Below are 13405 nucleotides of genomic sequence, written 5' to 3'. Positions count from 1 at the left end.
CAGTAGTGCCCTTCTGAGACTATACAGGAAGTCCTATTTTTGGTTTTGCTTTCCTTTTTACTTTATTTCTTAAAAAAAAAAAAAAAAAAAGGCATCAGAAGTTCCCAGGTACTTGAAGGGTACACTGGTTGGTCTGGGTTCAGCAGTGCAATTGGCTTCCCTCTTCCCCAGTCAGTATTACTAGGTTCTGCCAAGCGTTATCACCTGTCTGTAAGTAAGAATACCAAAAGGCAAAGTGTGCTGACATATTAATACACTTATTCAGTTTCACTGAATATACACTTATATAATATATATATAATTGTATATATAATATATATAACTTATATATACACTTATATAAGTTAATACACTTATTCAGTTTCACTGAATATACACTTATATAATATATATATAATTGTATATATAATATATATAACTTATATATACACTTATATAAGTTAATACACTTATTCAGTTTCAAACAATAGTCTGTCTTTAGAGAGAGAGGTATTAGAATCTTAGGGCTTAATTCAGTTCAGCTAAGGTCTCTAAGTCAGTTTTCTCTTGACTTGAAGAATGATAGCTCCTTTGCTTAATGTAACATTCAGATTCAAGAGGACCTGCATGTTTCGCCTTAATTTGAGGATTTAGATGTGCCTCTATTCAATACATGTCAGTATTTCATTAATTAGTATTACAGACCTATATTTCTGGAGATGGAAAAATACAGCTTTTGAGTATGAAACACAGAAGCAACACAGCTGCTTCCTAAGCAACGCGTCTGCAAAATATGCCTGTGTATTTCACTGATGGGTTCAAAAAGGCTGCTCTCCACCTAAAGAGGTTGTGTGCTTGAAAAACAGCTTTTGTTAAGATCTCTTACAGGCAGGCTTTTCTAAAGATTACAGTAAACCTGAGTGTTCAACTTAATTGCAGTGTGGAAATGGATGAGTGAAAACCCTGTGTGGGTTTGAGTGCTACAGTGTGAAAAAAAATGACCTTAGCTTGAGCGACAAGGTTTTCAGCAGCCGGCAGGAAATGATGAAATGTGCTGAGAGAGAATTTTGTTTGTGGAAGTGGAGGTCAGGCAGAGCTGTGCAGGTACTGCAGCTCCCTGTGCAGTTGTGCTGCTCAGCAACATATCTGGGGAAATGCAAGGCATGAGGCATGTTTTTAAGGTAAGTTTTTTTGCTTACCAATTGAGTAGTTCTTTGCTTTTTCCAACCAGAAATGTACTGTTCCGCTTCATGGCTGATTTGAAAGTATTTTTGGCCAAACGGAGGTGATATTTTGTAAAGCATTTAACATTTGTCAGTGTAAGGGTGTTTGTTAAAATGTGGTTGGAAGGATGGCTTTCAAACAGACTGCTGTCTGAAATATGCAAATCTTCTAGCAACATTTTATTTCATTCATATTTATTTTAATGCTTCTGTGCAATTTTCTCTTTAAGTGCAGCAGTGTCCACATTTTGTGGTAGTTGCGTGATCAGATAAGAACCATGGCACCTTTTATCTTTAAGTAAAAGATAGAAACCTCTGATATCTGAGGCAGCATTTCTTGTAATACCCTTTTTTCTTCTAAATCATGTGCCGTTCTAGAACAGTTGTATACACGTCACTGTTCTCTGTAGCTACTTTGTCAGTGCAGCTGTAAATGCTCTCCTGCATTTTCTCTGCTGGTGGATGCATCACTGCAATCCTCTTGTTCCATTTCTCTTCACTATTCTTGCTGCTCTGCTGTCAGATTCTGCTTGAACTTGGTTTCTGAGTTGCAGAATGAACTAAGTATTAGGCATGTAGATTTTAAATACTTTCATGATGACTTTGCTGAAATCAGTTTTCATTATGAAGAATGCTCTTAGTTTGCCATCTATTTCTACAAAAGAAAGACTTATTATTTATTAAGTGCCTGGCCACTTTAAAGGTTTTTTAGGAATTAAATGCTTCCCAAGTACAATTTGGAAACTAAAGGGATGTGGTCTTCTATATCTTTCTTGCTTCTTGGAAGCTAACCTAAAGGCATGTTTGTCTCAGTGTTATTTATATGGAGTTAAACAGTAAGGCTTCTTTCATGTTGGAAGACGTTGACAGGACATGTTAATTAGTGGATGATGTCACGGGAACTAAAAAGGTAACAATGAGAGGACTTCTATTCAAATTGGATTTTTCCTGCACTTTAATGTGTTAATCACTTGGTTTTAAATAATGAAAAACTTTGTTTAAAAATCTTGTGTCTTTTAAATGTGTAATATTTAATTTTCAAATAATTGAAATGAGAACAAATACAACAAATCAAAACAATTTAAATGAAAAAATCTTGACTCCAGAGCTGAGAGTTTTTTCAGGTGGTTTCCTGGCAAAATTTACTGAAAGCCAATTTTATTGTTCTTGTTTTTTCCCCCAGAAAGAAAGAAGTGGGTTCTTGATTTCAAAAACAAAAGAAAAACCCAGCCCTCGGTCTGTTAAAGGAACAGCTTTTAGAATTTGCTTTTTTAGATGCCTATCATTTAGTACTATACTGAATAGCATAACACAGGTGTCTTATGCTCTCAGTCCTTTACAACCCTGGACCTAAAATTCATAATCTAGGTATTTAGAATGATTTTTATTTTTTTTTTCCTACAGCAAGTCAGAGTTGCAGGATTTTAAATGTAAAACAGTTGTTTTGTTACCAGTAAATCTGCTGTCAAATTGCTTCCTTATGTTGCTTCTCTTTTGTGCACTTCAACAGGAATGGGAAATGACATGTTTTTTAGAGTGTTAGGGCTAGATTCTGTATTTAATGTCAGTGAAGGATACTAATCAAAGGTGCTTTTTACTGTATCTTTCCTAGTTCCCAGAAGAATGTGCAGGTAGTATTCAGTATCTGCCATTGTGGCGTACCTCCGGAGTTTGTGTAAGAATTAAATCCAGATTAAAACCGGGATCGGTTACTTTGTGTGGGAGATGTGGTCCTAAAAGCTTTGTCTCATTTTAAAGCAATCGTGAGAGGTGCTGTTTAAAAAAAATAAATAGAAATTAGCTCCCATACTGTGCTTGTCTGCAAGGTTTCATTATTTAACACCACTTTCTGTTTTTAGGAAGAGTTCCTATAGAAGTCAGTCTGAGAATCTGGAGAGAGAACCTGGGGAATGGTCGTCTCCTTTCAGCGGTTACTGACTGATATACAGTAAGTGTCTGATAACGTAGTATACTTCATCTTAAAGGAGTGAGAACATAATGCTTATTGTTTCAGGCTTTTTGTGTTATTCACTGACTACTTTCTTTCTGTATCAAGGTCACCTTTATTTCAGCTCCACATGTATTACTAATTTTGTCTTCTGCAGAGGAATCCTAATAGGAAGTGTTGCTAATAATGCTTTCAGGAGGGAGTCTTAATCTGCCAAGAAACGTTGATTCAGGAAGCAAGATGAAACCTGGTGTAGTGTATCAAAACTAACCTAAGTAGAAGACAGTAATGTTTAGAGCAGAGTTAAAGATGACGTGTTTTCATCCTCCAATGGGATGAGATAAAATAGCTGGAAAAATAATTTTTAAAATGATATTTACATCCTTTAGAACTTGAGAATGTATGTTTTCTAAAAGGGGTACTTCAGTGATTTGTTACCAGGCTTGTTTTTGAGTTCTTAACTGTAGTAATGATGCTCTTAGTGTTTTTTTGTTTATTCCTTATCAAATTAAGGGAACTAGAGATGCTGCAATTCAGCATTATAGTTCCAAAATCAAGCCTTAACAAGGTTGTTAAAGTTTAAGTCAATGCCTGAAGTTTTTTGAAGTCACTGGTAATACATTTCGTGTAATCTTCGTTCTGTGGCGCTTGTACTTCTGATAGAATCTGTGACAACTGTACGTAAGCAATTATAATTGTTTTGTTGAGTTTGTCACACTTTTCTGACACTGCATATGTGTTCCACTTTGCACTATATTTTCAAGTTTGTAAAAGCTCTCACATTCTCCAGTAGTGCTTGTTGTAAAGGATGTCTAAAAATGCCAGAGAGATTTAGATTTTGCAGTACATTCTGAAGGACAGGAAATGTTTTTGGAAAGACTTCCAGATCTTGTAGGCAGTCTGTTTCTTTTCTAATTATGTTACTTGCTCTGAGAGCTCTGAGCTTCCTTTATTCAGAAACATTTGAGGAAATCAGAGTACAATACTCTCGTGTTATCATGCTCCTTTTCCTTCATGAAGTAGCTGGGATTAGGGACTTGTTTACATTTCCTTTCGTAATATTGTGATGGAGTTCAAAAGCATTACGTGTTCCTTATCTGAAGAATATAAAATAGCGTGGGTGAAACGTGCTGCATTCAACCTTTCTTATTGTTTTAAATTTGTAATTAAATTTAATGATGCTTCTATATTAGAATTCTGGCTTGGGGAAATTTTATTCTTTATTATTCATTTCTCATACTGTTCAGTCCATGGTTTGAAATCTCTCCTGCAATAGTTAACTGTTTGCAGAACTCTAATTGCAAAGCTGGATTTGCTTAGTGGTAGATGGCTGAGGTTAAAAAACATCTTTTCAGTGGAAATATAGAAAACTGTGAACTTTTTTTTTTTTGGTCACTGAATAATCATCCTTAAAGATCTAAATGTATTCAGTCAGATTTGTGAAGATTAAAAGTGAAGATAGCCATTTGCACTCTTCTTGCTATGGATTGTAATTACTCTCACTTCTCTGTAATTGATTTATTTTTCCTCCTTACTTTAAAGGCAGAATAAAATTTATATTGGAACACTTTCATGAGCATCAACTCCAAATTTAAACACTTAATGTTGTGTAGTAGTAGACATTAAAAGCAAACAAACCTTTTTTGATCAAATGCAATAGAAACATGTTAAATGGTGAAACCATTCATTGCCATTGGCTATTTTAACACTCAGATATAGTAACAAAGCAATTTACTGCAGATTTATGCTTTGTATTCAAAGTAAGAACTTCCAGTGTTGGTGAGCAGGTGATCGCAGGGGCTGGCGTGCAGTGGGAGCTGTCCAGCTTTGAGCAGAGCATTGCGAGTGTGGGTGCAATTGGTGTCTGAAGAACTTGGAGACTCTTACGCTCTCTGTATTCTGGTTACTGCATCCTGTCTTACAGATACAGTTAAGCAAAAGTGTGTACTCTGAATATATTGAGCTTATAAGTACATCCATGTCTTCTAGAACTCCCTGAGTAGCTGTGTATCGGCCTCATGGCCTTCACCAACCATGACATTTAAAGCTTGTGTTTATTTTCTTTCGTCGGTGTCTGTTTCTTTTAAAATCAGAAACTTCTGTGAAGCCTCTGAATGTGGTTAGCAGCTACGTGGCTAAAGCAAAAACCAGACCATTAAAATATCCACCTGCATGGAGATGACAGAACTATAATTTTTCCTGCATTTTGCTGTGCATGTTATCTCCTGGCTTGGTTATAAACATGCAGACTGAGGTTATACTGACAGCATGTAGGAGCTCATAGTGATGGGTAAGTCTTAAATGTCCAAAAAACCCCAAACAAAACAGCACAGATGACAGCAAATGAAGGGAGAGGACGATAGGGACTGACAGCTGGTACACAGACAAGTGCATCACTCTGCTATTGCTTGTGCCTGCAGTAAGGACATGCCATTACAGAGAGAATTCCCAAAGAGGTTTCAGGGGTTCAATTGCTTTGTCTTCACATGTAAAACCAGGCAGAAACTACAGCTTGTAACTTTGGCCTATCTTCTTAAGAGTACTCGAGTGAGATAATAATGTATGTAAGTATCTGAAAGCTGATGCTGAGAATCTGTTTGGCAAGGTTTGGGTCATTGTCATGCACTTCAGAGATGGACTTCTGTGTTCTAATGTTCAAAGACTGTCTCATTGAATCAGTAATTTAAAGTTTCACTGAATAAGATATTCAAGCTGTTTTAAATGGAAATACAATAACCAAAGTAGTTGTTCTCATTCTTTATATTATACATTGTGAAATGTATGCACTGTAAAATTTTAGTTATGCAGTGTGGATGCGTCTGGTGACTTTAAACTGAGATACTCCTATCAGTATAGTTGGAATTTTTTAATGTATGGTAAGTATCAAGGCAAGTCTGGCTGCTTTATTGATCTTCTGTTGTGGGCTAGAAATTGAATGTTTGCTCATTGGCTACATGTGAACTAATTCTGTTTTCAGTGGATTTCTTTGTTGCCTGTTAAAATGTAGCATTTTAGCTAATGAAGCAGTGAATGCAGTTGTAGGAGGCTGTTTCAAGTCAAATTCTTGACTCATAGTTTTGTTTTGAGTTTTGCTGTTTTGTTTTGAGTTTTGTGTTTTGCTTAATTGGCATTTAACACCAGCTTTCGATCCTGGGCTCGGGCATGGGGAGCAGGGCAGCCAGTAGCAGCTGCACACTCATGGAAGCACCTTTCCTCTGCCTTCTTCCACTTCAGGTGCAGCTGAGTGTCTCTGCTCCTCTTCCTCTTCTTCCCCATGCTCCCATGGTGGGTGGTGGTAGGTGGCTGACACCAGTACTGGGCCTGCCTGAAGCTGCCTCCAAATTGCCTGGCCTTCTCCAGTGTGCAGTCACACTGGCAGACCCATCCACAATGTGCCTGTTAGGGCCAAAGTAGATGTGTAAGGAATCTCTCCTTCCACTATCTTGAAGTTACGAATGACTAGAATGATCTAGTAGTTTGTATGCTGTCTGTCATAGAGAACGCATAATGCAGATCATGCTAGCTTAGTTTCCTTGCCTAAATGCTCAGGACACAGAGTTCACTAAATGTGTTGCTGTCATCTTTCAAAAACTGTTTTTGCTGTGCTGCTCTGACTGAATTCTGTTGGAAGCAGTGATTTGGTTTCCTTTTACAAACTCTCATCTTGCATTTGTTGCTGTAGTTGTGCTTTTGGAGGAAACTGGTGGATTTTCTTTAATCTCTGTGAAAGAGGATGCTATTTTCCCTCATAGATTGGAGAATAAGAATTAAGACAAAGCTGTTGACTTCAGACTCTGGCTTGAAAAGTCTGAGACCTAACTCAGTAATATCTTCTGATCACAATTATGATTGTTTACAGCACTGAATAATAGTGAATAAACTTGGTTTGATGCCCTTGTACCCCGGGGCTGAAATTCCTAGACATCACTTGAATGCATAAAGTGAAGAAATCATTTTTTCATCTGGTGCAATTCATGCGTGAGCTTCCAGCTATAGAGTTTCAGCTGTGATTCTAACAGGTTTGAATATATAATTTTACAGTATTTTTCTGATTGTATTTTTCTGACCATATAAAGCCATTGAGAAATTGCAACCCCAAAGAAATCAGGAGCTCTCTTACAACAAATTGTTTGGGCAGGATGGAAAAAGTAATGTCTAAATTGCTTTATTTAACCAGGGAATACAAGATATGCTTTTTTTGTAATGCATGTTTGTAGTAGTTTGGCTTAGCAGCAAAGTACAGTGGTTCATATTTGAAGCATGGAACATTTGTTTCTATACAACGAAGTTCTGTTTTCTTGCTATTCAGGGTGGAACTAAATCTGAGACTTCAGTGAATAATACAGAAAAATATCCTAGCTGAAAGTGTTTGTTAGTAGCTGGTCTGAGCTGAATTTCTACCCTTCTGTACCCTGTATTTGTACCCTTATTCTTATTTCACTCCTTACTCACAGAATGTGGAATCCTGCTGAGTCAGATCTAGAGTAACATCTTCTGTTCTTCCAAACAGGAGCTTAGAGGGGGGTGTGAACAGGCTAATTTCTTCTAAAGGCTGTTAAACTGCCTCTGCATTTGCTTCTGAAGTCCTTAAAGAAAACACAAGGATAGTATTAATGGCAGAAGAGACTATTTGGTTTCCTAAAAATAGATTGATGTTATTTCTTTTTCCTCCCTGCGAGGACTGCTAAGCACAGAGAAATGGTGCAGTCTCCATCCTCGCAGGCTTTCAAGACCCAACCGTATAAAGCTCTGAGTAATCTGGTGTGATCTCATTGCTCACCCTGATAAATGATTCAGTTATTCTGTGACTGAAGTTTTCTTGGTTATGGACTAGTTTGTCATGCAGAACCACAGGACTAGAAATTGCCTTGCTTTAAAGCAGCCAGTCGTATGTGAGAGAATAGTTGGAAAGATGATTGGTATGTTGCGTAGGCACTGGGAACTTCTGGTGGCTCATTCGCTTCTGGAAATGGTTAAGTTCTAGAAGTGGGGCATGAAAGATCATGTCTTCTGCTTGTTATCTGGATTGCACGTTTTGGCCAATGTCCTTCAGACCTGGTCAACAAGGTTTATTGCCTTCAGGTTTCGAGTATATGAAATAGTGTTTTATCTGTAGATGTCTTTAAGGTTGGAATATCGGACTTCCAGCACCTGGTTTTCCTCTTTCTTGAGTCCAGTAAGCAACATTAAGACCCTAATATAGATATATATTTTTCCTTTTTAATACTATCCTCTTAAAATACAGACATCTTCTAAGGGGGTCCGGAACATTAAAATCTCACCGTTCAACAAACAGCTCCACATGTTTCACAATAAGAGTTAATTAAAAATTTATCTGTTATGAAGGGAGAGGGGGGTGAAGGATGCCTTTAAATACAATTTTTCCTTGTTTCTGTTGGAAAACTCTTGAAGTTTTGGAATGGCCTGGATTCTTTTGCCATCTTTAGTCTGCATTTGTTGCACAGACTTTTGCAGGTTGTGTGATGTGTTAATCTGCACCTGACACAACAAAAAGAGAGTACAAAAGAAAATGGAGTGTTTTCCACGTGAGCAAAGCAAACGTAGTTTGGATTTTGTAAATTGCTTTTGAGGTAACGATATGAAAACCAATATCGAGGTTTTTAGCATGTAGAATTTCTAGAATGTTCCCTAAGGAAGAAGCTTATTTTATCAATAAATCTCATTTGTTTCTTGGTCAGTTTCCTAGTGTCTTAAAAAATCACTAAGTGAAGAAACCTGAGCCTCCCTTACCCATGCCAATTTTGTAGATATTACAGTGTCACGGAGTACTCTCTAGAGCTCACTCCGGGACAGTGGGAACAAACCCGGGGGAGCAGGAACAAAAGTCCCCCCCCCCTTTTCTCTAGTGGCACTGTACGGCATGGCGCCGCGCGGCCCGGCCACGTGCGTTTAGGGAGAGGGAAGGGAGATTGCGATTGAGTCTAACAAAAAATGAAGGAGAAAAAGGCGATCTGAGAACGAACGGCAGTTTAATAACCTAATAACGCTAAACAATGACAAGAGAGTTTCAACAAAGAGAATACCAAGTCCCCAATCTCACCGATGGAGCTGTGGAAGGCAGGAAGCTCTCACCGCGTTGTCTCCTCGCAGGGAGCCGGGCCAGCAACCTGGTCCCCTTCCTCCCTTCCCTTCCGGTGCCCCTCCCCACATGCCCATTTAAGGCAGTCCACAGAAAAAACTTGTCCCCTTTACTCCCATTATTAGGCATGGTGTTCTGATGTGGAATACCAGTACCAATCAAATTGCAAAACCATAACATACAGTATTTGTTATTTCATACCCAATCACTTCTTTCATTTGGAATTAGTGGTTTCTTTTGAGCTATGTGAGTTGTCTTAGCTGGGGTATGCTGACATTCTTTGTGGTGAAAAACACTGGGGCTGTGAGCTGGTAAGACCTCCTCTGGACTGCCTCACGTTTGGTGGTTTGTGTCTGCCGAGACACAGGTCAACCTTTGATAGATAAAACACTAGGATTTAATTCTGTAATGAAAATCCCAGAGATCTTCGGCACAAAGGAAGAAAATATCAAGGATTTAATAAGTTGATGTACCTGCTCAAGCAATTGCTAGTCTGGGCTCAGTAACAATGGGCCGCACTTGTTGAGCTGGCTGACAAGTCAGCTTGGAGGTGGGCAGAAACTGCTAGAACACCATGCTACTGCCTGCTCAGCAAGAAAAAGGCAATGTGGGGCTCCTAGAGAGGGCCTGGAGCTGTGAAAGAAGACTGAAGCTGGAGTGCCTGAAGCCAAGTTGTGGGAATGCAGGAACTGGGTGTGTGCGCCTTGCTTTCTTATGGAGTTACTAGTTCTGCTACTTACAGCATTGCTGACCAAAGAACTCTCAACTTATTACATATGATGCAGCTGATTATATGCAGGAGCCATCTCTTTTGTCTTATTGATCTAAGTGTCCCAGATTTTATTCTGGTAGCCTTTGTTGTTCCCAAGCTTACTTTTCATGGTTTAAATGTATGACCCTCAGTATCAACATGTAACTGACTTTCATTGTGAAAGCCCTGCAGATTCATGTGAAGGATGGGAGGAACAAACACTAACAAAAATGTGCTAAAGAACTGGCTGCTGTAATAATGCCATTGCATGGGAGCAGAGTGACTCATACAGTTTGATGTTGGTATTTCAGTATTCCGTTTATTTTTAAGTTGTGCTGTAAAAATAGTGTGGTTTTTTTTTTTTTTTTTGTGCCAGCTGTTGCTATGACTTCATAATATTTCCCTAAATATGCTTGCTCATACTTTCTCACAGCATAGTATTTGGCAAAGGAAAACCTTAAATTCATCAGAATTTCCTGAGTGCTGATCATTTTCATGCTTTTATGGAAAAGAAAGGTTAGTTAGTGTATTATGTACTTTTAGTTCAGAAGGAATAAAACTTTGAGGGGGGGGAAATGGTCACAACCTGTTCCCTCATTTCAGAAAATGTTCCTTTGTTTCAGCTTTTCCTATTTTTCAGTGCAGCTATTCAGATGAAGCTTTCCAGTGCTAATATAGCCTAGGCTGTCTTATTAAAGGTAAGCTGATGCTATTGTTCCTTCAGAACGCTGTTTTCTTTAAGACGGAAAAATAGGGTTTTTTTGGGGTGAGGATGTATAGAGGGTGAGTAGGGGGTGTCTGGCTGTCTTGATTTGTTGGAACTTGTCCTTGGGTTTATACTTTCGATATAATTATTTATTTTTCTGAGACGCTGAGCTCAACAATGCTCTGCTTGATCTTTCCCAAACGGCAACACACACTTTGGTTTAAAGGTTGTGTTGTAACTGCTGTGGGAGATGAGTGCAACCCTTCTTTACAACCTCACTCGCTCTGCGTATGTATAGCATTCCTGGGTCATGTTTGCTTCATTCACCGTTGGTTTTGGAGTGTTGTTTGTGCTCTTTAATAGGAAATATCAGAGAGAGGCAAATGAACAACTGAGAAAATAGCAGTGTTTGGTCAAACAAGTTGTCTTCAAATTCTAGATGTCCCTTTGATCGGACGAAGTATCAGTAATTATTGTTAACGGTACTGCTGTATAGCCTTGTATTTTCAGGAAAACTTTAAAATAACCAAACAAACTCTTGGGGGGTGGAAGAACAATTTAATGTCAAACTATTGTTTCAAGTTTGTCCAACTACTTGCAAGCTTATGGCTCTGTTGTATCCTCTCTGTGCTGCTTACCTCTGAGAAGGGCTGTCAGAAAACATCAATACTTACAAATGTGTTCCTTGCTTTCCTTACTGTAAGAATCATAGAATTACCAAGGTTGGAAAAGACCTTGAAGACCATCAACTCCAACGACAGCCTAACCATAGTACCCGGACTCTAACAATCTTCTGCTAAATCATATCTCTGAGCACCACATCCAAACGGCTCTTCAATACATCCAGGGATGTGTTATTCCATTAAGAATAGTTGGAGCTAATGTTTACTTGAAAAGAATACATTCCATGTAACCCATAGGCTGCTGAGAACTGGTTAAACAGTGTTTTAATGCATCTGTGGTCAAGAAACAAGTAGATGTGCTAAGGGACATGGTTTAGTAGTCATTGTGGTGATGGGTTGATGATTGGACTTTGTGATCTCAAAGGTTTTTTCCAACCTTAAAGATTCTGTGTTCCCCTTGGTTCTATACTAGCAGAGGTGGGAAAGCTTTTCTCCTGGTAATAAACAGTAACAGCAATTTGAAGATTGTTGCACTAACATATAAAACTACTTTGTCTCCATATAGTTCATCATCCTTTCATAGGTACACAAAGACCTTATTACCTCTGTGTTTTACCTGCAACAGTGACTAATTGTAAGGAGTTATAAATGAGCATTTCTGGTTTGTGACCTAATGCCTGTTTATGGAGAAAATGTTGTTTTTTTAATAGAACAACCATTACCCCTTGTGTTTCCTCGACTTGCAGAACCCTTCCTGTATTTTTGACCATCTTTTCGAAATTAAATCAAATTGATATTTAAAATGGTGGACAACAATAAGACAAGGGGGAATGGTTTTAAACTGAGATTTAGGTTAGATATCAGGAGGAAGTTTTTCACTCAGAGGGTGGTGACGCACTGGAACAGGTTGCCCAAGGATGCTGTGGATGCCCCATCCCTGGATGCATTCAAGGCCAGGCTGGATGTGGCTCTGGGCAGCCTGGTCTGGTGGTTGGTGACTGTGCAAATAACAGGGGGGATGAAACTAGTGATCATTTTGTGGTCCTTTTCAACCCAGGCCATCCTGTGATGTCTCTTTGGCAGTTTTCCATTCTCAATTCAGTATTAGAGCTATTTAAGTTTTCTGTGAATTCAAATATGGAAGTAAATCGAATGAAAAACTGTTCAGTAGAAACTGCTTATCTTTCCAGCCGGGGCAGTTCTCTGATCTGTGCTGCAACTCTCTGAACAACCACTCGTTTCAGTATCTGTTTTCTATAAGGAGCAAGTGGTGCACAAGAACATTATGGTGCAGCTATTTTCAGATTAACCAAGAAATATAAATTCAGTGTTCTCTCCTTGGCCCTGAATGTTTTCAGTTGTTTCTCCCAGCAGCACATCTGAACCACTAAGATTGTAAGCTGGATCAGGTTTTTAGGCATTTGTTTTTGCTTTTCCTTTTGAAAGTGGCATTTTTGCATTAAGGGAAGCAAAAATCACAGAGCAGAAGAATGAGGGAGCTTCACTTTGCAACCTGCTGATAAGGGAGGGTGGATTGTGCTTATTCATAAGTAGCTCTAGCTGTAGTTGTAGGCAAACAGCAGAAATCTAAGTAGAACTTTTTAAAGTATTGGTGGAAATAAGTGAGGGATTTTGCACATGTGTGTTGTAGGAGAGTGATGTGTCCTTTCTCTCCTATCTCTTGCTATCTTCACTTCAAACTTCTTTTGTGGGTGTGAGTGCCTGTAGTTTAGCCTGAATACTGATCTTGGTACTTCCCTTTAATGTTAGCTCATGATTACCTTGGGTCTTTATGCTTGGTGCTTTATAAACAGTCAGCTTAGTCTGTGTCTATGCACAATGCTTTCCTTCCATGCAGCTGTATCTAAGTTAGAACACCTTAATTATTAAAGAAATGACTTTAATTAAAGATCAGTATTTGGACTTAGTTTATTTTTGTTCTTTATTTTGCTCAGAGAAGAAATTATATGATAATGAACCAGAAATAAAGAGCAAAAAATGTAGGGATGGAATGTTTCAACTTATAAGGGAAGTAATTGTCACCTTCAACTAGACGTACACCAGGATTAGTAGAT

The 13405-nt window shown here is 38.4% G+C and overlaps 1 protein-coding gene and 1 long non-coding RNA gene across 10 annotated transcripts in view; one reads left to right on the top strand and one right to left on the bottom strand.

The window, feature by feature from the left end:
- Window positions 1-13405, top strand: part of PACSIN2 (protein kinase C and casein kinase substrate in neurons 2) — a 62851-nt gene that overhangs the window by 18509 nt on the left and 30937 nt on the right. For 6 of the 9 annotated variants that reach the window (XM_015869781.2, XM_015869794.2, XM_015869788.1 and 3 more), the window contains exon 2: window positions 3062-3150. The gene's annotated coding sequence lies outside the window, so the exon portion shown is untranslated. Of the gene's footprint in view, window positions 1-1048; window positions 1161-3061; window positions 3151-10624; window positions 10700-13405 lie in introns of those variants that run through there. The other 3 variants (XM_015869762.2, XM_015869752.2, XM_015869742.2) reach the window with 3 other exon arrangements.
- LOC116653794 lies at window positions 6449-9247 on the bottom strand. The gene is made up of 3 exons (XR_004308251.1): window positions 9212-9247; window positions 7603-7736; window positions 6449-6546 (listed from the first exon to the last, which is right to left on the bottom strand). It is a non-coding gene; the product is annotated as an uncharacterized LOC116653794 (long non-coding RNA).

Source organism: Coturnix japonica, chromosome 1 (assembly GCF_001577835.2).
Source record: "Coturnix japonica isolate 7356 chromosome 1, Coturnix japonica 2.1, whole genome shotgun sequence".
NCBI classification, from domain to species: domain Eukaryota; kingdom Metazoa; phylum Chordata; class Aves; order Galliformes; family Phasianidae; genus Coturnix; species Coturnix japonica.
This window is presented reverse-complemented; position numbering and strand designations above follow the sequence as displayed.